The 23,305-nt window shown below is 44.7% G+C and overlaps 1 protein-coding gene across 1 annotated transcript in view; it reads right to left on the bottom strand.

Moving 5' to 3' along the window:
* Window positions 1–21,612, bottom strand: part of enox1 (ecto-NOX disulfide-thiol exchanger 1) — a 305,533-nt gene extending 283,921 nt beyond the window's left edge. The window contains exon 1 of the mRNA XM_069889622.1: window positions 21,446–21,612. The gene's annotated coding sequence lies outside the window, so the exon portion shown is untranslated. The remainder of the gene's footprint in view (window positions 1–21,445) is intronic.
* Window positions 21,613–23,305: the final 1,693 nt, after the last annotated feature.

The raw sequence follows: 23,305 nt of genomic DNA, 5'->3' as shown, positions 1-23,305 counted from the left end.
TAATACCTAGTGTCGCCGAGAATATTCTCCCAGAATCACAGTGCGGCTTTCGCGCAAACAGAGGAGCTACTGACATGGTCTTTGCCCTCAGACAGCTCCAAGAAAAGTGCAGAGAACAAAACAAAGGACTCTACATCACCTTTGTTGACCTCACCAAAGCCTTCGACACCGTGAGCAGGAAAGGGCTTTGGCAAATACTAGAGCGCATCGGATCCCGCTCATAAACCTGGACAAAAAGACATTATTCTCCTGAATTTCTAGACTGTACGTTTGTGGTCTCTCACTGTGCATGTTGACTGCTGTGTTTAACAGTCTTCTTCTTCTTTGGCTTGGCTTCGCGGACGAAGATTTATGGAGGGGGTAAAAAGTCCACGTCAGCTGCAGGCTCGTTTGTGGCTGACAAGTCCGATGCGGGACAGGCAGATACGATTGCAGCGGTTGCAGGGGAAAATTGGTTGGTTGGGGTTGGGTGTTGGGTTTTTCCTCCTTTGCCTTTTGTCAGTGAGGTGGGCTCTGCGGTCTTCTTCAAAGGAGGTTGCTGCCCGCCAAACTGTGAGGCGCCAAGATGCACGGTTTGAGGTGATATCAGCCCACTGGTGGTGGTCAATGTGGCAGGCACCAAGAGATTTCTTTAGGCAGTCCTTGTACCTTTTCTTTGGTGCACCTCTGTCACGGTGGCCAGTGGAGAGCTCGCCATATAACACGATCTTGGGAAGGCGATGGTCCTCCATTCTGGAGACGTGACCCATCCAGCGCAGCTGGATCTTCAGCAGCGTGGACTCGATGCTGTCGACCTCTGCCATCTCGAGTACTTCGACGTTAGGGATGAAAGCGCTCCAATGGATGTTGAGGATGGAGCGGAGACAACGCTGGTGGAAGCGTTCTGCTTACATATCAAAAGCACCTTCAAAATATGTGCTCGAGGGCATTCTAAAATTGAGAAAGCTTCTTTATAAAAGCAAATTCCCTTCTTTTGTTACAGTCCCTACATTACTCACATGGAATGTTCAACTCTTTCTCTCTCCACCACAATCTCTGCATTAACTGCTGCTTTCTTATTCTCCCTGCTGGACAGCCATGATTAAGCACGATGCACAGAAACAGGTCTATGCCCACGAAGTTGCTGACCTGAGTTAGACACATCTCCTTTTGTTCAGCCACTCTCTCACTAAACCTGTCCTATCCACATCCTTGTTCAAATGTTTTCTTAATGTTGTCATTATACCCGTTTTTACCACGATCTCTGGCAGCTCATTCCACAATCCTACTACATCTGTGTGTAAAACCTACCTTAGATCCCCTTTAAATCTTTCCTCTTCCAATAGCCGCTTTCAGGTGCATCCTCTGCCTTGAGGGCGGCTGCAGGAGCGAATCCCAGCCAGAAGGTCCACCTTTCAGGTGGCAGCCCTAAAAGGCTGCTACTGCCCACCTGAAAGGGTCTGTTTTTCCAGAGTCTTCACATAGTGCCTCCGCATCTGAAGGAGGTGGGGTGACTAGTGCCATCGGTCATAAATATGCGGCATATCAATGGCCATCTTCCCTACCCATAATCCCCCAGGCAGGTGGAACCGCTCTGTGTTTCCCACACAGTTCCAGCTGCATGGGGGTTCATGGATAGGGAAGACCACCATTATAATGCCACATTTTGAGCAGCAGAGAGCGGCCCCGGTGCAGGAGCGGCCAGCCAGGTTGTGACAGCCTGCACCATCCACCCCCTGACGTCCACCCCTCCCTGACTTTCCCCTGTCAGCCGCCACTGCCCTGATGTCCTCTGCCGGCTGCCCCTGCCCTGCTTCCTGAAGCCCCCCCTCCCCACTGCCTGACAGCCACTCCCCTGCAGCCACACCCCTCCCCACTGCCTGACAGACCCTGCCTTACTGGGGTGGGGAGGTTGGCGGTACGTCGGGGCAAGGGCGGCTGGAGGGGGAAGTCAGAGCAGTGGTGGCCGGCGGGGGATGTCAGGGTAGGGGCAGGAGGGAGGGGGGCTGTCGGGCAGTGGGGCTGTCAGGTCGTGTGGTGGGGAGCTGTCAGGTCGTGTGGCGGGGCTGTCAGGCAGCAGGGAATTGAATCGCTGGCTGATAGTGTCATCAGCCCGCCTCTAAGCAGCCACTTTCAAGCGGCTGCATTCAAGTGCCTAGGGCTCCAGCGATTATCCCTCCCAGAGGAAGGTTAGAAAGTGCACCTCGGAGGGGCCTCCTGCTCTTTCAAGTGGGTTCCCTGAGAGCCACATAGGGGTAGAATATGCGGCTTTATATCAGGACATTTTGGCCACCTGAAAGCGCCTATTGTAAACAATGCCTTCTAGTTTTAGACTCCCTTATCCTGGGAAAAAGATGGTGACTATCCACCTTATCTGTGCCCCTCTGATTTTATAAACTCCTATAAGGTCAATCCTAAACTTCCTGTGGCCCAGGGAAATCAGTCCCAGCTTATCTAATTTCTGCTTATAACGCAAACCTTCAATCCTGGCAACATCCTTGTGAATCTTTTCTGCACCCTCTCAAACTTCATCACATCGTTCCTTCCTATAGCTGGGCTCTAAGAATTGCACATAATACTTCTGGTGTGGTTTCACTAATATCTTCTACGGCTGGATCATGAGATTTTAACTCTTGTACCCATTGCCCCATCTGATGAAGGCAAGAGTGCCAAATATCTTTTCACTTCCCTTTCTATTTTGTTGCCACTTGCAGGAAATTATGTACTTGAACCCCCAGCTCTCTCTGTTCCACAAAACTTCCCATAGCTTGGTCATTCACTATGCTTACCTTCCCATCACTTCCATCAAGCTTAAAAGTTAATTGATAATTATTTTAAATGCAAGAGCTGTTATATTTTTATTTCCTGTCAAACATTTACACGGGCAGCATGGCTAGGCTAGCGGTCTTTGCGATGCTGTTACAGTGACAGCAATTTGAACCCGCGTTTGAATCCTGCGCAGTCTGTAACGAGTTTATATGTTCTCCCATTGACTGTGTGGGTTTTCCACGGGAGCTCTGGTTTCCTCCCATTGTTCAAAAATTACGAGGGGTTGTAGGTCAATTGGGCGTAATTGGGTGGTATGAGCTCGTAGGGTGGAGGGGCCTGTTATCAGGCTGTATGTCAAAATTAAGTTAAAAAATTTTTAAAATTAAAATATGAAGCAAATGTCCTTGACAGTTGTTCATTGGTGCGTGTATATATTACTGTTAAATTCCATCTACCATTCCTTTGCCCACACTTTCCATTGACTTTGCTCCTATCGTAACCTCAAGCAATTTTTTTCACTCTCCTCTAAACTATCAATTATGCTGATATCTGGAAATATACTCATCATGCCACCTAGATTCTCATCCAAATTGTTCATACGACAGAAAACAGTTGCCCTGGCAATGATCCCTGCAGCACATTATTAGTCACAGCCTCTGATCTGATAAAACAACTCTTTTTGTGATTGAGGAATGAAAGACCTCGTGGACCCATATGTAGCCAGAAGACTCTTCTAGAAGTAGTTACATGCAAGGAAAAGACTGCTGTACTTCCTTTATAGTTGGGTCAAATTTTCAATCTCCATTGTCTCCAGAGTTCCCGCACACCATGAAAGTTACAGCGTCTATAATTCAGAGGCCATCAGCGGAGATGAAAATCAGTAGGGGGTCTGGACAGCAGGATACATCAAGCAACACCTGAGCAATTTTATGTTTCAGCAGCTTAATCGCTCTTGAGAGTACTCCTCAGGTATTGTAGCTTCATTGGGACATTTCCATTTACTCAGTTGCTGGTCTCTCACTGTACTCGAGCTCTCACATATGCTGACCTACTATCAGGGTACTGTCTGGGCAGTTCCTATCACGACTCTCACTCTGGACATACTACCTTTAGATGTGTGGGCAGAGTGTGGAATGTAAAAAGGGAGAAACACTCCACCTAGATACAGACAGACAGACACACACACACACACACACACACACACACAATACATACACATGAACACACTCACGCACAATCCCATACGCACAGTCACACACATACACCCTTCAACTTAGACATACATATAACATGCTCATAAGTACACCCCATACACATATAATTCTGCACATACATGTACACACATCCACACATATATTATTTTATATATATACACACACAAACAAACATACACCATCACACACTCACTCATTCATACACGAACACTCACTCAAACACACATGCACACACACTCACGCACACAAGGAAAATAAAATACAGATATATAGATAGCGTCTGGGAGTGCACAATACCATTGGCATTCACTGGAGTGGGTCCAGAGCAAGCACAGCGATACCCTCAAGGAGGAGAATCAGAGTCTTCAGTGATTGCAAGGTTTTGGGTTGCTTCTTATCTCATGAAGATATGTTGGCAATTCCAGAGCTACTGAGGCTTCACTTGGAACTTAACCATTTGCATGTTTTCACTGAACACATCTTTCATTTCCTGATCTCTCACTGTTTGACTCAGTCTATCTGTTTACAACCTTCATCCTCCCTAATGTAGCATTAATCAATCTGTCTGGAAGACATGCATTTAAAATTTGGGAAAGTTTAAAGGAGATGTGTGGACAGGCTTTTTACACAAATGTCTGGAACAGGCTGTGAGGGGTAGAGTAGAAGCAGATTACGATAGTAATGTTTAAAAAGCTTCAAGATAGAGACATGAATATTCAAGAAAAAGAGGGATATGCAAGCTGCAGAGTTTGATATGGACATCATATTTGGCACACACAGATGAGCTGAAGGGACTGTTCCTATGCTGTACTGTTCTATGTTCATATATACTGGCTCTTCAGCCCACAATGTCTGCACTATTTTACTATCCATACTCATCCCTTCTGCTCGCATTAGATCTGTATCCTTCTGTGCCTTGCCAATTCAAGTCCCTATCGAAATGCCTTTTAAAGGCTGTGATTGTATCTGAGTGCATCAGCTCTTCTGCACACTACCTCAGAGAACACAAAGGAACGTCCCATATGTGTGATTGTATCTGAGTCCATACTACCTCAGAGAACATAAAGGAACCTCCCTGTACCACTCTAATCCTTGCCATAAACTATTCCGACACCAGAAATGCCACTTTTTTTTGTAATAACTGTAACTGTGAATATTTATTATTTACTCTTTCTATTTATTATCTCTTATGGAACTGGAGTAATTAATAAATACTATTATAGCTGTTTTTTTTATATAAAGTGGATGTTCGGCTGTAGCAAGAATTTTGGTGCATATATACATTGTACTTATGTGTATGACAATAAACTCATCATTTACATTAAATGGCCTCCTTTTGTGTCATAAGATGGAAACATGAATATTTGTTCACGTATATCCAAAAGAAGCAATTTTTTTGCAAGGCAGCATATCAACAATGTATGTATTAAATTTCACCGCTGTTATTTCAGAGCAATGGTATGTGATAGTGTTGTGTTGTTGGGAAGCAGGCACACAGTTTGACCCTGCTGTCCCAATGAAATCACAACACAAACACATGCAGAGAGTCAGAGAGCACTCCATGCAGGAGACACAGGGACTGCAGATGTTGGAATCTGGAGCAAAAACATTAAGTGTTTCTTATTTCAAGTTGCACTGATAAAAAAAGATGGCTCCTTACAGCGGCAACTCTTTGTGTGCATTTCCGTTCAGAGCTACTACAGTTCGAATCTACAGCCACAGAAATCAATATGCCTGTAAATAATGATCTATAAAGTACATTGGAAGACCTAGCGATGGCCGGGAATGGCAAACTCCAGCAGGCTGCGGGCAATTCAAATGGACGGAGTAAAGGCTATTTAAAGAAAATCTGACCATGCGGACACAGGGGATGGGCTACAGGGAGGCCCTGAGTCTTAGCCCCGTAGCCCTCCGCTCCCTACCATCCTGGCCAATGTACAATCTTTGGAAAATTAACTGGATGACCCTCAGTTGATTTAGAGCCAGATTACAACAGCAGAGGGACATCAGGGATTGTTGTGTGATCTGCTTCACTGCCACATGGCTAAACAAGAGTAATCCAGATACAGCGCTACAGCCCAAAGGCTTCACCTTCCACTGCGTGGACCGGACACCAGCATCAGGTAAAGGCAGAGTCTGCAGCATTTGAGTTATCATCATTTCATCGTGGTGCACAAATGTGATGGTTATGTCCCACCTCTGCTCCATCAACCTGGAACATCTGGCAATCATTCTATTCTATCTGCCAAGCAAGTTCACCGCCATCATCCTGGTTGTTGCATAAATTCCACCCCAGGCAAACATCAGGTTGGCACTACAATCAACAGCCATGCAACAACACACATGATCATTGTCGAGGACATCAACCAGGCCAACGTGAAGAAGTCTCTGACAAACTATCACCAACGTATCACCTGCACAACTAGAAGAGTCACCGCACTTGACCACTGCTACATCACCATCAAGAAGGCCTGCTGAGTCATCCCATGCCCACACTTCCGACAAGTCTGATCACGTGGCTGTACTTCCACTACTCGGAGAACAAGCAGAGAGTGAAGACTACAGAAACAGTGATAAAGATGGTGAAAGTATGGTTGAGGGAGGGGGAGGAGTGCTTTGAATCACTGGATAGGACCATCTTCAAACTTGAATGAATTTGCAGTGGGTTTCACTGCCTTCGTCAAGGCCTGCACGGATGAGTGTGTGCCCACTTGTAAATACTGTGAGTGCCCCAAGCAAAAGTCATGGATGAATCAAAAGAGTTGCAACCTGCTGAGGATGAGGTCAATGGCATTTTAGACTGGTGATCCAGATCTCTATGGGAGATCCAGGTATGACCTACAGAAGGCCTTAGCAGCAAAGAGGCAATTCCAAGGGAAGCTAGAAGCAGTCAGCTATGGCAGGGATTGCAGACCATTACATCCTACATGGAGAACCGAACATCATAAATGCTTCACTACCCTATGAGCTGAACACATTTTATGCTCGCTTTGAAAAGTAAAATGCAATGGTACCAATGAGAATTCCCGCAGAAACTGGCGACCCTGTGATACTGCCCCTGAGGCCAACATCAGAACATCATTCAGAAGGGAGAACCCTCACAAGGCATCAGGCCCTGATGGCATACCTGGCAAGATACTAAAAATCTATGTCAACCAACTAGCTGGAGTGTTAAATCATTCATTGCTGCAGTCAGAGGTTCCCACCTGACTCAAAAGGGCAACAATCATCCCAGGGCCCAAAAAGAACAGAGTGAGCGGCCTCAATGACTATCACCAAGTAGCTCTAACATTTACTGTGATGAACTGCTTTGAAAAGTTGGTCATGGCCAGAATTAACTTGTGCCTAAGTAAAGATCTGGACCCACCACAATTGCTCCACAGCAGATGCAATCTCACTGGATCTCCACTCAGCCCTGGATCACTGACACAACAGCAACACAAACATTAGGCTACTTTTCATCAACTACAGCTCAGGTTTCACCACAATTGTCCCCTCAGTACTGGTCAGTAAACTTCAAAACGTGGGCCTCTGCTCCTCCCTCTGCAACTGGATCCTTGACTTCCTCATCGGAAAACCACAGTCGGCACGAATCGGAAATAATGTCTCCTCCTCATAGCTAATCAACACAGGGCCTTAAGGATGTGTGCTTAACCCTCTGGTCTACTTGCTCTACACACATGGCTGTGTGGCCAAGCACAATTCAAATGGCATCTAGAAATTTGCCGATGATACCACGGTTGTCGGCAGAATCACAGACAGCACTGAGGAAGCACATAGGAGCAAGATATATCGGCTAGTTGAGTGGTGTCTCAACAGCAACAAACCTTGCACTCAATGTTAGCAAAACCAAGGAACTGAATGTAGACTTCAGGAGGGTGAAATCAGAACACAAACCAGTCCTCAACAGTGGAAAGGGTTAAGAACTTTAAATTCCTGGGTGTCAACATCTTTAAAGATCCATCCTGGGGCGGACATGTCAATGCAATAATGAGAAAGGCTCACCAGCCATACCCTCTTCTCATTGATAACATCAGGAAAGAGATAACAGCAGATTTCTGAATCGACAATGAACCAGAAACAATACCTCACTTTTCTCTTCTTTTTGTACTCATTTATAAAAATGCAATTTTGCACCTGTAACCCTGCCACAAAACAACACATTTTGTGACACACGATCAAGTGTCATCTATGCTATGCGCCGAGGGAGTTCACTGCCATCATCCTGGCTGCTGTGTACATTCCACCTCAGGCAAACATCTGGTAAATTTTGATTCTATCCTCTGCACTCACTTTTATAATCAAGCATCAGTGAGTTATAAATAATGTATCCACATTTGATAAGTATAACATCAGAAAGCATCCCCATCACCCTGGTCACAATCTCTTCCCACTGGCCACCTGAAGGCAGAAGGTACAGAATCCTGAAGTTCAGCACCTCCAGGTTCTAACAGTTCATTTATCAAAGGCTATCAGGCCCTTGAACCTTTTCTTTGGCACATTAGTTATGGACTACTCTAACACCACAAAAGGACAGTCTGTCCAATTACAAGTCATTTATTTTGCACGAGGATTCTTTGGCTTGGCTTCGCGGACGAAGATTTATGGAGGGGGTAAAAAGTCCACGTCAGCTGCAGGCTCGTTTGTGGCTGACAAGTCCGATGCGGGACAGGCAGACACGGTTGCAGCGGTTGCAGGGGAAAATTGGTTGGTTGGGGTTGGGTGTTGGGTTTTTCCTCCTTTGCCTTTTGTCAGTGAGGTGGGCTCTGCGGTCTTCTTCAAAGGAGGTTGCTGCCCGCCAAACTGTGAGGCGCCAAGATGCACGGTTTGAGGCGTTATCAGCCCACTGGCGGTGGTCAATGTGGCAGGCACCAAGAGATTTCTTTAGGCAGTCCTTGTACCTTTTCTTTGGTGCACCTCTGTCACGGTGGCCAGTGGAGAGCTCGCCATATAACACGATCTTGGGAAGGCGATGGGCCTCCATTCTGGAGACGTGACCCATCCAGCGCAGCTGGATCTTCAGCAGCGTGGACTCGATGCTGTCGACCTCTGCCATCTCGAGTACTTCGACGTTAGGGATGAAAGCGCTCCAATGGATGTTGAGGATGGAGCGGAGACAACGCTGGTGGAAGCGTTCTAGGAGCCGTAGGTGGTGCCGGTAGAGGACCCATGATTCGGAGCCGAACAGGAGTGTGGGTATGACAACGGCTCTGTATACGTTTATCTTTGTGAGGTTTTTCAGTTGGTTGTTTTTCCAGACTCTTTTGTGTAGTCTTCCAAAGGCGCTATTTGCCTTGGCAAGTCTGTTGTCTATCTCATTGTCGATCCTTGCATCTGATGAAATGGTGCAGCCGAGATAGGTAAACTGGTTGACCGTTTTGAGTTTTGTGTGCCCGATGGAGATGTGGGGGGGCTGGTAGTCATGGTGGGGAGCTGGCTGATGGATTACTTATTATCTATCTTATGTATTTACTTTCTCTTTTAATTTAATTCAAAAGGATCATAGTTTTAATTTATGTGGACTCTTGATCTGCAGCAAGTAAGAATTTCAGTGCATGTGCACATCGTGTGCCAATAAACTCATTATTACTATGAATTCAGACAAGTGCCTGGTTCATGTAGTTTTCAGATTTAATGACAGGGTTCGATTGGAACTAGTTTTGGACAATGCAGTTCTGGAGCAGAGTCCCAAGAAGGTTTTGCTTCTCTGTGGGACTTGATTCAATGCTTCACTCCCTGAAGTCTGCACCAGATTCAGGTTGGACACAACTTCATGACTGAGTAGGTTTGCTTCACCTCCAGAGGTGGTTATTCAATCTGCGACAATGCTTCATATCCTATCTCCAAGGTCACCAAATAGCTCTGTCCCACAAGCTTCTGCCCTGGTTTCCAACTCCCTCATGGTGAGTGCACCCGATTAGAGGGTTAAGGACAAGGCTATGTGCAGCATGTGGGCGGAGGTTTCGGTGTTACACTATTTCTGACTGAACACCATGGTAGTGTGCACTGTGGTTGTGTAGTCTGGTGGTGTGCAGTGGTTCTGCACTGAGTGGTAGAATGTACAGGGATGGTGGTAGGGAGTACTGTAATGGTGTACCGTGTGATCGTGTATACAGTGTTAATGTACACAGTGCACGTGTTCTCTATGGTAGTGTGAACAGTGGTTTTGCATTCTGTGATATGTGAGCACATTTGTTGTGCACTGTGTGATAGCACACACAGTGGCTGTGTACTTTGTGGTGGTGTTCACAGAATTGCTGAGGTACGTGATGTACTTAAGGTGGACCTTGGATACTCTTGTAGTTCTTAGGATTTCTACTGACAGTCACAGTTAAAATACCAGGAGAAAATGTAACTATAACCCAAACTACAAGCAACATATTATATGTGGTGCTGACATGTGAAGTGATTACATCACTACATCCTCTGACCACTGGACGTCTTCACACAATCCCAGTCATAACTCACTGCTTTCACAACCACGTCCAGTCAATGCAGGTACAGTTTGTGGGCCGGATTCCTTAGTCCACTCAAACCCTTCAATGTGGTCTCATTTCCGGAGTTCCGGATCCAGAAGTCTGTCCAAATTCACTGGTGACTCTGTATCGATGTGAGGAATGCATTGATCATCAGAAAGCTGTGCTCATAGATATTTCTGACATGATTTGTGAAGCAAACAAAATGATTCTTCGGACAGCAGAACTGGATTGAGTCACTGCAGTATCTTGTTCCTGCTCAGTGGTCTGGTGGCTCTAATTCTACAACACAATTCAAATTGCTTTCCTTTTCCTTGACTCATTGCCCCTGCTTCAATTGCTGTCTCACTAGAGACTCCTTAGAGCTGGGCTGATCCAAACTCAATCATGTGAGATATTGATGATACATTGACAACTCCATCAGGCTATAAGCAGCAATTAAATGTTAGCCAGTCAATCCCTCATCATGAGGCTAGAGTAACTTTGGAATATTTGTATTTTCAAAGTTTCTGCTCACACATTGCAGTTTGATTCGGTTACATATCATGCAATAACACTTAGTGAACAGTGAATTACTGGGCACTAATTCTGTCCTGATCCCACACATAGGAAAAATCCAGCTCAGCTCCTCAACAGTGGGTCTCACTGTAGTTTGTGGGTTCAGACCATGTCGAATGAACGACGAATTGAAAACGACCACTTCACTTCTGACAAAATTTCACATGGTCTTTTTGAGGCTTTAGGCAGCCATTTCTGGACCCTTAACTGATATTGCCCTGCCTTTATTGCAAATGTGGACAAGACTTCCTTTATATCAATGATGAGCCAGTGCACTGAGCTTCCAGCAATGTCCTTCACACTGAAGGATCCAGTGTGCTCAGCAGGTAGTTCATCCCCTATCTTTTTCCCCCCATCACTTGTAATGAGGATTCAATGGCACCACTTTAAACATCCCACCAGGTTGATTCTTCACAAATGAAATTAGGAAATGGCTCGATATGCCTCACATTCCCCCTTACATTCTTAACCATATAACCATAACAGCACAGAACTAAGTACTCTCCTCTAGTCCCACCCTTCATTCCCCTCCTATCCATATACCTATCCAATTTTCCCTTCAATGACAAAATGGACCCTGCCACCACTACTTCTCCCGGAACCTCATTCTACACAGCTGCCACTCTCTGAGGAAAGAAGCATGTCCTCACTAACTTCTCTCAAGGCCCTGGGGAAAATCTAGTTGGACCTGGAGACTTATCCACCTTTATATGCTTCAAAAGCTCCAGTACTTCCTCTTTCTTAATCAATACATTTTTTCATGATTACCCTTTGCTTCCTTTATGGCAGATTTTAACAGAAAGAAGGCTGGCACAGTGTAGGATGAGTGTCAATAGATGGTTGATGGTTAGCATGAACTCTGTGGGCTGATGGGCTTGTCTCCATGCTATATATTTTTGACTGTCTGACTCTATGAACTCTCCCAGTGCCTCTACACCCTTTTTGAGAGGCCCAGAAACTGCATTCCCCTGATCCCCTTTACTCACAAACATTTTGTCTACCTTTGAACAAGCTCATTTCTCATTGACTCAAGCTTATTCTTTTGCCGTGACACTCAATGACATGGCTCCCCCATTTCCCCAAATCTTCTCTGCCTTCTCCCCACAGTCCTCAGCCTCCTGAATTTCAAGCCTTACAATGTCTCCTCACATCTGATTTCAATTTAACAAAAGGGGAACACAAAAATCAGCTGTGTACGTGAGCTCTGGTCCATCAATTAAGGAGAACTTTTTTTTTGCTCATGGACATGATCACTAAACCAGATGATTGGGGAGGGGGAAGAGAAGGGCCTCAGAGAACTGGTTTTCACTTCCAAAGAAAACACTGGACTATATTCCCAAGCTGTTACAAGGAAGAAACAAAATCATTCATTGACTTAGCTTACTGAATCATTCCATACCTTCTTGAGCAAAGAGAAACTGCGGATGCTGGACAACTGAGCGGCACATCAAGTGCTGGAGGAGCTCAGTGAGTCAGGTTTTCAGGTTTCAGATTTATTGTCTGAATACATTCGTGACAACGCTTACAACTCTGAGATTCTTTTTCGTGTGGACAAGGCAGAATTACCACTAACTGGTAATGCAAAAAACACGGTACACAACACAACGTACACATATAAACAAATAAAAAAATGTAAACAAACTGACTGTGCAATAGAGAAAAATCATTAAAGTACAAGAGTCCTTAAATGAGTCTCTGATTGAGTTTGTCATTGAGGAGTCTGAAGGTAGAGGGGAAGCAGCTGTTCCTGAACCAGATGGTGCGAGTCTTGTGGCATCTGGGCCTCTTTCCAGATGGGAGCAGTGACAACAGTGTGCTGCATGGTGTGGGTCCTTGATGATTGCTGCTGCCCTCTGACGGCAGCATTCCCTGTAGAACTTCTCAATGGTGGGGAGGGTTTTGCCTGTGATGTCCTGGACTGTATCCACTACCTCTCTCAGATACATACAAACTCCCCTTATTCTCCAAATGCCAACCTATGCCACTCAGGGGACATTTAACCCAGCTGGAGGGCAAGCTGGCCAGTTAGGGTCTGACCACCTCTGATACGTTGTGTTGTATTTCTGGTTCCTGAAGCCAGTTCTGGCTGCCAGTCCAGGCTTCGAGTGAAGCAATGCGAACAAGACAGTGAGCCTGGAGTAGTGATTTAAGTTTCTCTTTCTCAGGCCATTCTCTAGGTGCTGATGGGCCAATGTAGATATCATAAACTCTACCATAGTTGGGTAAGGGATGGCAGATGGGGAGTCCACTGATGCATGGACTTGAGGTTCCCAATACCATCCTGAATGCTCCATCTGCACAATAGATGGACATGAGGACTGGTGATAATAATCAGGTGCAAACTTTGTTCAGATTGGTAGAGAAAATTGGTAGCCACAGAGCAAGGATAAATGATCACCCAGAGCTAACGTCACAGATGGGAGGCCAGTGGACTCTGTACATGTGCTTCCGGAACATTGGGCCTGCCACTCTGACAGTTTGGGAAATGGTGAGAAAATGTAGCTTTGCACCGAGCTTGGAGCCCAGACCTCTCAGGTGGGAAATGGTGGCCAGGTCCACGTTGACACCAGAGTCCTGCATCTGAAGTCCAATGTTCCACTGGAGGACAGGGAAGAGTTACTCAATGCTTTGGTGCCACAGGAGAAGCTCGAGCCTCTCCCTGTCACACAGCTCATTCCTGGGCAACGTTATATTACTTCAAGACAAGAGGCGACAAGATGTCTTGGACCCTCCAACAATCTGTCTTCCAGAAGATTGGAAAGGCGCTGAGTCCTGGGAGAGAACATGTGGCTGGGTGGCGCTCAAACACATTGTCCTCTCTGGAGATGGCAATGATCAAGGCAGTGGTGTGCACCTCGCTACATTCCACACATTATTCACTGGGTCTGCCCCAGCACCATGTCCACAGAAGCCCCCTGCCTTGCCTCTTCTCCCCCTCCTGCTCTGGGCCAAAGATGCACATATAGTTGATCAGATGTGAGACCTTTTCTTGAATGGTACCTCCTGCAAGGAACTCCTGACTGCTCTGTGTGTCTATTTATTTCCAAAAATAGACTTTATTCACAAAAAATATTTACAAAAGAGAAAACCATTCAAAGACCTTTCCCATCCATTATGTCAGTCATATCTATACATTCCCATCAATATACATTGTAACATTTCTTCTCTAAATACTGTTATGGACCATGGACTGACCCTTTTGGACTGTGGACTGTCATCATAAAGGATGGGATTCTGCTGGGAATGCTGTATGACTTGTTCTGCACCTGGGTCGAGCTGTGCAGAAAGAGAGAGAATGGAACGTTCAGAATGGCAGTTGAAGCGGTGGAGACCAACCAGGAGAATTGTGTGAAAGGCACATGCCTCATAATGAAGGATTAAAAACCACAATTTGAGAACTGAGGGAAATCATCTAAGCAGACCTTGAAAAAAGATTTGTTAGCTTATGGTAATTCAACATCAGTCATTTCTCTCTCCAATGTTCAACACAACGTCCTTTTGTTATTCAGTCTGGGGAACTGAATTTTGACATTGAGGTTTGGGATTGAATTCTGTGGGCTGTGTTTTCAGACTGACTCAGTTGTCTGACTGACCTGGGGTTTTTCTCTTTTTGAATATTGGGCACGTTCTGTAATGGTCTGGTTTATGATATTTATATATTTGTCATAGTTACTTATTGTGGGGTTAATTGGGTTAAGACATTATATTGTTAATAGTCATTAATAAATTTAGACTTAAAATTTAACCCTTTTGGTTTGCATCTTCTGTGGTTGCTGGTTTGAGGCATAACAATGCACCATTACCACCCCTGTAGTGCCTTGTCACTTCTTCCTCCTCTGTTGAGAGACTTCCCCTTGGTCTCAGCCCCTTAAATCCCAGTAACGGGAGGACTCTAGACTGTGGTCTGTCCCCACAGGGTCTTCGCGAAGGCTGCACCAAACCTTTGTGCATCCCTTAGTATGTACTCCTGTTTGAACGACAGATTGGAGGCACTGTCAGTTGATTCCACATGATCCTGGAAGTATTGTGTCTCTCAGTGCCTCACGGAAAAACACAGGGTATCACAAGCACAGACAGGGCCCTCCCTTTAACCATCAAGATCTTGAGCAAAAGGCAAACTGGCGGAGGAACTCAGCAGATGAGTCAGTATCTCTGGAGGGAAATGGCCAGTCGATGTTTTGGGTTGAGACCTGTGTCTGAACCCTGACTGGGTGTCTGGCGTCCCACCGTCCCTCTCAGAAGGTGCCAATTCTTCAATTCAGCTGCATTGTTTGATCGAGACTCAGAGTTTGTAATTTTTACTTAAGTCTGCTGGATTTTCAATTTTCCTTGAACATACTGTCTTCATTTTTATTTCTCCTTTTAAGGCGGTTATTCATGATGAGCTGAGACATAGCCAATGTTTATGACCTTCAAAGGGGACAGAACTGTTTCATCTGCACCATCTGTCTCACTAATGAAAATCACAGTGTAATTGAGACGTGACTGTTCCTTAATCATAGTGTTCACCCAGTGCAGTGCGTAACTGTCATAGTGCTGGGCTCATAGAGTGGCAGACAGTAAGTGGTCTGGAATAAGTATTACATGTCCACATTTTCCTTTGCATTTTCTTAAAGCTACAGTGACACCATCTGTGAATTAATAGCTGTCCTTTTTAAAAAGAACCAATAGCACACAAGATCAAACTGAAACTTTTAAAAACCTGATGCCAGCATGACTCTTCCAGATTTATGGGTCACCTGAGCAGTAAATGTTGACCTTCCCAGCAATGCCCAGTCCACAGAAAATGAATACGTGAAAATGTTGTGATCTAACACTAGAAAAGTCAGCACAGTTTGGGAATACAGGAAGGAAGTTTCAGCCGAGTGATTTCACATTTCTTGATGATTGGAGGCCATTCAGCCCATCGAGTCCATGCCAGCTCTCTGCTCAATCCCATTCCTCACATTTTCCTCATGACCTGATCTCTTTCACACAGAGGTTAGTACAACGACTTTACAACACCAGCGATCGGGACTGGGGCTCGAATCCTGCGCTGTCTGTAAGGAGCTTGTACATTCTCCCCATGTCTTCCTGGGTTTCCTCTCACCATTCAAAAACAAAGCGAGAGGGTGTAGGTTAAGTGGGTGCAAAGTGGCCAGCACGGACGTGTGGGCTGAAATGGCCTGTTATCTTGCTGAATGTCTAAATTAAAAATTTTAAACATTTAAAATTTAATTGCCACACCATTCCTCCCCTATAGCCTTCCCAATCTTCACATCTGAAAATGAGACAAACGATAATCATTGCAGTGGACTCAGCAATAATGAACAAACAACGTGTCACACGTTATGAAGGATCACGATCCTAACCCTTCCATCGTGTCACAGTGATCTTTCATCACTGGCAGTATACCCCGTGGGGTTATCCAACTCAGCTGCCTTCGTGGGAAAGTGTGGGAGAGGTTGAAGGATGATGGGAGATTGGTCATAATGTTATAATCCATAGTATCATGTTCACCTGTCATATTGAATAAACCCATTCTTCACTGCCAGGAGGTCTGATGGGTTTAATGTTTGACTGCAACACCCAAAAGTGCTAAAAGGTAACCAAGCGGGGTTGGATTCAGAACAAGTCTAATTAGGATCATTAGGGTTAGCTGTAGTAGGGGGCGGGGTGGCCCATAAACTGACGTTCGAAGACTCTGTCGGGGGGGGTTGCCTTACCTGTCACGAACTTCCGCTGTGACATTTCCCCTCCCTCCGACGTAACACACAAACGCGCATGATTATAACGCATGCTGATGGTAGCAACACTAATGTTGCGGTGGGGGGGGGGGAGGGCACAATAACTCACTTGGGAAGGCAATGCCTGCAAGTGGCCTCCTTGGTGCCAATCCTGTAACCAATGTATCAGATTGAGGCCTTCGTTAAGGTATGAGCAAAAGACAGGCAGCCTCCCGAATAAAAAGGTGGGGGTGTGAGAAAGATTTTAGAATGAGTTGCGAAAGGATCAGACATTTTGCCCATCTTTCCCTTGGAATGGAAATGGTAGGTTCGTACAGCTCTGCAGAAAATCCACCAGTCCAAAAGCCAATCCTTCTTCCATGCTTCCCGTGTCTTTTGCATCATACACTGGGCATTCAATGGAACACCTTGTCCAGGCAGAACATTCGTAAAAGGAGGCACCCTTTCTGTAATGATCACAATGGGTTAATGTTTACGGATTCACACAGGTTGAGAGATGACACACCAGCAGAGCCCCAGAAAGAGCAGCTGTCGGAGGTCAGAGAAACCGCAGCGGACGTTTATTTCAATAAAGCTGCTCTTGGCAGCTTCACTGGCAGTTCAGGGAGGTTAGAAGCAAAAATAAGGCTGGCTGAAGATTCCAGGTGTATCAGGCAGAGTTTTAATGAGACCTGATTGGCACTTGCAGTCCTGTTGAGGATATTGGATCTCACACATCATTCATTGTGAAAGGAATTTCAAAGTAGCTCCACCGAAACAGAGCAAAATATGGAAAGAATTCTGAATCACGGTCATCGATCTGAAACACCAACTCCTCATCTCAAAGCAGACATTTCCTGACCCGCTGAATCTTTATTTTCTCATTTTACCTTTATTTACTTGCTGTCCAAAAAAAGGTACCAACTTCTAGTTACCCCACTCTTGGATAGATTGTAGAAGGAGGCAACAATATACCAGTTGAACCAAAGAAAGCAGCAATGATTTACAGAGGAAGCTTTTGCATAAGAACATAGATCTTAAAACAGTACAGTGCAGATACAGGCCTTTTAGCCCATGATGTCCCAACCAATGATTGGTGCCAATCTAAATTAAACTAATTACATCTTGTATTCTGATCAGCAGTCTCCAACCAGACGGCATCAATATCGACCTCTAACTTCTATCAAAACCCTCCCTGGTCTCTCTTTTCCCTTTATCCTCCTGTCTCCCTTCCTCTGGCTCCCCATCCACTTCCCTCCCTTCTATCTTTCTTTCATCACCCCTCTTCCCTTTTCCCCATCTCCTCAGCTTCCTTCTCTTTCTATCCACTGTTCTGTATCCAACAATTAACTCATTAATTAATGTCAGCTTGTGTTCCTCCCACTTCTCTTTCTGCTTCCCCCTCCCACCTTTTTAATCCTGATGAAGGGCTCAAGCTCGAAACATTGATTGCCTTTTACTTTCTATCGACGCTGCGTGACCTGCTGAGTTTCTCCAGCACTTTTGTGCAGTGCACTAGACCCCAGCATCTGCAGATTTTCTAGTTTACCTAATCTCATCTTACTTGCCTACACATGGTCCATATCCCTGATTTCCCATGTGTTCATCAGTAGGGTTACTTGCCTCTAAAATGCTGCTAATATTATCTACTTTCAGCACCTCGAAGCTTTATCCCTCTCCCCTTAAACCTCTATCATCCAGTATTTAACACTTGCAACTTAGGAAATAGACAGTATCTTTTGAGGTGATCTGCAGGAGGCAGGCATTCAACTGCTGTCAGAGATACCCGGCAACACAGTGTAAGTGTCAGGGACTGCTAATCTTTTTAAAGTGTGGCACAATGGCTGTATATCTTGGGTCATTACTCTTAATCTTGAAGTGTCCCACTGAGTGCCATTTGTCCTTTCCTCTTGCAGTACAAATATATGATGCTTCTTTGCAATATCCTTGCAAATTCCTGGCTGTCAATATCTCCAAGGATCTGAGCTGGAGCCTCCATGTTGATGCACCACAAAGAAGGTTCACCAGCAGCTATATTTTGTGAGGTGTCTGAGGAGATTTGGTTTGTCATTGAAGACTCTAGTAAACTTCTACATATTGTTACAAGCCCAGAGGACCCCAAAACCCAGCAGCAGTAGATATTCACCAAGACAAATGGTTCCTTAAACAAAAGTTCCTTTTAATTATCTTTATACATGAAAACAGAATCACACTTTAACTTATCACTATTGACTTAACTAACCCAACTTAATCCCCTTCTAATTCTAAGCGGACATGTATGTAATATGTGTGTAATTTCAGAAAAGGTCTTTGGTTCACAGTTCATTCTCACTTCTCATTCCTCCAAGTTCATTGGTTGCAGGCAATTCTTATACTGTGCACAGAATTTAATGTTTATAAAGTTCACCAGGCTTTGGTGCTTGAAAAGTAAATGGTCACTACTCAGGAAGGTTTTTGTTGGTTTTCAGAGAGAGATTCCTTTTCAATCAGCCAGTTCAATATGTTGCCAAGGAAACTTGGCCCCTCAGGGTCCTCCAGATGATAAACTCTTTCTTTCAGGTCACCAGAGAGTTCCTTTTTGTTTCTCTTATTTCAAGTGAAACATTAGGCAGCAAGTTCTCTCCTCTTGCGTGAACCACAAGGGCTTTAACCAAGCTGAACTAAGCACTCACAACCCATCTTCCAAATGGGGTTTTCTACAAGCTTTCCAGCTTGTCCTGTTCCAGTCCCAGCTGCAGTTGCTGACTGTAAAACTGCAGAACTGATCTGTGTGTGTGTGTGTGTGTGTGTGTGTGTGTGTGTGTGTGTGTGAGTGTGTGTGTGTGTGTGTGTGTGTGTGTGTGTATGTGTGTGTGAGTGTGTCTCTCTCTCTCTCTCTCTCTCTCACAGAGAGAAAACCTGTTTGACTCTCTCTCTGCTTGCAAAACCACATGATTCACCCCCCCCCCCCCCACCCCAGAAAAGCAAGTTTCACTTCAGACAGTCTGCGGCTCCGACAAGTTCTTTCATCTGTTGCCTTTTTGTAAACAACAATCTCTTGGGCAATTTCCAAAGCTTTTTGCAAAGGCTCTGGGGCCAACATGTCTAGTATTAGCAGAGCTCCAGTATTTTAAATAAGATCTGTTTTAAAGTGTTTGTATGTGACCTACACTAACAAACCTGCCCAAATTTATCTCCCAAAAACATATCTATATACTGTCACAATACGTCCCGTGGAGAACATTCTGGCTGGTTGCCTCACTAAGCCCTGTACACGTGTACTCCAGGTGTGGCCTCACTAATACCCTGTACAGGTGCAACAAAACCTCCTGACTTCTAAATTCTGAACATATTTGCAATAAAGGCACATCTACCAGTTACCCTCTTCGCGACTTGATGCACCTGTCTACTTTGGCTGTTTGGGTAAAATCTGCCCCTTGGTTCCACTTGCCAAAAAAACCCATAACTGATGCATTCTTCCTCTCAACCCCATTTACCTGCCTCCTCCCCATAACCTGTAAGTACACGACTTCACACTTCCTCACATGAAAGTGCATTTACCAGGTATTTGCCCACTCACTCAATCTACCCCTGTTCTATTCCCGCCACCTAGTTGCATGTCATTGGTATACTTGGAGCTGCCAGGTCATTAATATAAAAATTCTTCACTGGGACTCAATATCACTGGTTTCTATTTCACATTGTTGGGTTATAACTGCAACCCAGTAATCGAGTCCCATCTTCAAAGTCAGGGATATCAGGGACATGTATTCCTTTCATTGTTTGGAGATGCATGAGTTCTGTTTTGTAAACCATGTGTGAAGGAATAATTGTACAAAATATATAAAGGAAAATCCAGTTAAAGAGCTTCAGGGCCAGTGATGGCACAAATACAATGGGCTGAATGGCCAGCCCCTGTGCACTTATTGCTTCAACTTCATGTAGTCAGAGATCCATAGAGTACATAACAGTCCCTTTGGTCCAACTCATCTGTGCCAATCATATGGGCATCCTGGCCTGGGCCCATTTGCCTGTTCCAGAATCACACTGTCATGACAACCTGGCCTGCCACCTAATTGCATGTCTTTTTGAACATGAAGATCATACCTGCTTCTAGAGCTTCCTCCTGCAGCTCTTTCCAAATGTGGACTGCCCTCTGAGTGAAAAACTCTCTTAACTTTCTCCCCTCTCACTTTAAACCTGTGCCCTCCAGTTCTGAATCATCTACCCTGGGAATAAGACTGTGAGAATTCACTTTATCCATGCTTCCCTGATATTATAAAGCTCTATCAGCCCTCAACCTCTTCATCTTTATGGAATAAAGACCAAGTCCCTTCCTATAAATCAGTCCTGGCAACATCCTGGTGGGTTTATTTTTCTATTGTATGTTATTTTTAATTTTTTTTAAATGTTATTTTTTGTTAACTACATTGCTATCTAATTCATTAATATATACAGTTTATAACAAACAATAGTGGAACCCAGCATCAACCCCTTTGGCACACCAATGGATACAAGCTTCCAATCACAAAAGTATCCATCTACTCGCACCCTCCACCTCCTTTCATTAAGCCAGTTTGGAGTCAAACTGGCCAGCTCACCTTGCATCCCTTGTGATCCAACCTTCCAGACTAACCAGCCATGCAGGACTTTCCTAAAGTCCTCGTGGACAATGTCCACTGCCTTGCCCTCATCACATGCTGCACAAAGTCTACAATTGCTATTTGAGGCTGCAGTGACAACTTACACATATAGGTCATCTTACCTGGAGTCAAATTTGTTCAGAACACTTCACAGAAGTGGGTTGGTCAACAACAATATCACTTGCACAGGCCAGCAGGGAACATCGACAGCTGGGATACACTGGGCATGACCTCTACAGCTGCAAACCTGCCCGCAGGTTTGAAAACCCTTGACTAGCAGAAGCATTGCCTGAGAGAAAAAAATGAATAAACAATCAGTTCATTTCCTTAGTCCTCTACAATCTAGCAACGCTGGCCCTGGGTGGTTATTTTTCCCCAGGTTAATCAACGTGTGGCATCAAGACACCCATCTTTCAATAGGAGAAGGGATACTGAGTCATAGAAGCATAGTTATATAACATGGAATCAGATCCTTCGATCCATGCCAGCCATCAGCCTCCATTTACATTAATCCTACACTAATCCCATTTTACTTTCCCCACATTATTCATCAACTCACCTACGCACTCAGGCCAATTTACAGCAGCCAATTAATCAGCCAACATGTTTATCTTTGGGAGCTGGGAGGAAACTAGAGTTCCTGGGAGAAACCTATGCGGTCACAGGGAGAACTTACACCCAAACAGCATCGGTCTGGATTGAACCTGTGTCACAGCAGTCATGAGGAAGCAACCCCATCAGCTGTGCCACTGATGCCAACTAGACTCCAAGCTCAGACCATAAAACAGCTTCAACGTGTCCGCATTTCAACTTTTTTCCCTTCAGAATGAATAGTTACATCAAATGCTTCATTACAGAATGGACTCCTTGAATCACCATCCTTAAAAAAGCACTCTCAAGGTAAACTTGACAAACACCTTTTGAAGTATGCTTTGCAATCAAGTGGAAGGCAGGTTGTATGATTCGGGAGGAGAGAAATCCTATTATAATTCCAAATCTGAATGAAAGGTGCCACTGGTTCGAGTGTTACCAGCAGTCAGCCTTCTGTAGGAAACATCATAATTTTCATATTAGTTCTGTCAGTTGCCTTGCCCTTCCTGCTGTTTTGTTATGTTGTAGCAACTGTACACTTGACAGCTTTGTAAATCTTTAGCAGTGATTTTTTTTTTGGAATCACGTTAACCACATGATCTAATTTCCACTGTGACCATCTGCAAAAAGCCAGAGAGAATAAGAAGACAAAAGCCCCTTTCACACTTGCAGCCCATTAAATTGGCCATTCAATGTCCTGGGTTTGGCTTTTCACATTTGACCACTCCTAACTGGGACACAACACTTGTAAGGAGCCATTCCCGGGGGTTAGGACTGTTCTACCTTCTACTGGTAACGTCATGACACATTGAGCGACGGTGGACCTGCCCTAAATCCTGATCAATGTATTATGATCTTATATTTGAACAAAATTAATCATGTCTAATTGTAACATAATTATGCTTTGTGTGCAGCACAACATGAGCCCTTCAGGCCCTGTTATTGCTGTGCTGACCTATATAACCTTTATAAGGGACCGTGGTAAAATGCTACCAATAAATAGCAATAGCGGACAATTTTTTAAACAGAGTGGGAAAGTTTATAGCGCGACAGTGCACAATTTTATAGCATGGGAAAGGTGGCAGCACTATCATGTACAATTTATAAATATTGTGGGGTAAAAGCGATGGTGGACCTCCCCTCCCAGAATGCCATGCGGCAGAGAAAGGGCTGTATGACCAGCTGCATTTATGGAGGGGTTTCTCTGCCGTATGGCATTCTGGGAAGTAAAGCCCACCATTGCTTTTTCCCACGGTCTTTATAAAGTGTGCGCTATAGCGCTATCAACTTTCCCAAGCTGTTTAAAAATTGTCCACTATTGATATTTATTTCCTCTCTCTCCTGCTACAACTTTCTAATGGCAAAGTTTATAACTTCATTTTAATCTTTTC

The sequence above is a fragment of the Narcine bancroftii genome, chromosome 7 (assembly GCF_036971445.1).
Source record: "Narcine bancroftii isolate sNarBan1 chromosome 7, sNarBan1.hap1, whole genome shotgun sequence".
In the NCBI taxonomy this organism is placed as follows: domain Eukaryota; kingdom Metazoa; phylum Chordata; class Chondrichthyes; order Torpediniformes; family Narcinidae; genus Narcine; species Narcine bancroftii.
Note: the sequence above shows the minus strand (reverse complement) of the source record. Positions and strands in the feature narration are given on the sequence as shown.